Here is a 1,367-nt window from a genome sequence, read left to right as displayed (position 1 = left end):
TGCCACAAATAAGCTATATATTGATTATTGACCATTTGTGACATGCTATAACGAGCAAAAATTTAAAAAAACTAATAGGTAGGTTTAAAATTAATAAATACAAATGTATTCTGACAGTGAATGAGTTAATTATGCTTTCTATTTGCAAAATTCCTCAACCTTAACACAAAATAAGAAAAAAAGTGAATTTTTAAGAAATTTGCGGGATTTCCCGGGATAAGAAAAATTTCCCGGGATATTTCCCGGGTTAAAAAACAACCGGGATCCCGGGATCCCGTTTGAGAAACCCTAATAAGAATTGTCGAGAATCAAACGACCTATTTTCGATTTGATCAATTTTCTGGAACGTTTACAATCGTTCTACAATCGAACCAATATGCAATAACAAATTCGAATTTAAAACGGTTCGAACATTTTAAAAATCGAAATAGATAAAAATATTTATAACAATGTCTGAAATTTTATTAATTTAATACACCTAAGTGCTCGATGAAGACTAAATCCTCTCCCTCTCCCGCCCGCGGGGGAATTTCGAAAAATCCCTTCTAAATGTGCATTGCCATGGCATACCCTACTAAAACGCAGATAAAAACAAAAGATCTCATCTAAAATAGTACAGTAGAAGCTATTCTTCCGGTTAAGCCTTAATTCTCTCCCTCTCTCCCCGCGGGGGAATTTCGAAAAATTTCTTCTTAGTGTGCATTGCCATGGCATACCCTACTAAATCGCAGATAAAAACAAAAGATCGCATCTAAAATAGTACAGTAGAAGCCATTCTTCCGGTTAAGACTTAATTCTCTCCCTCTCTCCCCGCGGGGAATTTCGAAAAATTCCTTCTTAGTGTGCGTTTCCATGACGTACCCTAACTGTGTACCAAATTTCACCTCTTTAGGTTAAGCGGTTTGCTCTGGGCGATGATGAATCAGTGAGTCATTCCGTCAGTCAGTCAGTCAGTCAGGCCAAGCAATTTTATATATATATAGATGAATGTACGTGATTCATGATCGTGATAATAATAACTAACTACTAGACTACTACTAATTACTTACTCACTACTTTATTAACACTAATAATTAAATTACTTATAAGTAACTACAGACTGATATGTAGAGCCTATATAAGAAAACTGGTAAGACTGATAGCCACTTAGCCACTGATTATCCGTCCTTACATTATTATAATACAGTAATACCCCGAACTTACGCGATAGGTGGGACCGAGCGGTAACCTCGTAAGTCGAATTCGCGTAAGTCGGGGTATAATTTCGCATATAAATACATACAAATAATTTTTAATTGGGGCCGGAGACTAAAGAAAACAATAATTTAGAAAAAAATGTTTAATAAAATCTTAGATAATACATATGT

This window comes from Centruroides sculpturatus, unplaced genomic scaffold (assembly GCF_000671375.1).
Source record: "Centruroides sculpturatus isolate CEXI.00-Female unplaced genomic scaffold, Cexi_2.0 scaffold1471, whole genome shotgun sequence".
Taxonomy (NCBI): domain Eukaryota; kingdom Metazoa; phylum Arthropoda; class Arachnida; order Scorpiones; family Buthidae; genus Centruroides; species Centruroides sculpturatus.
This window is presented reverse-complemented; position numbering follows the sequence as displayed.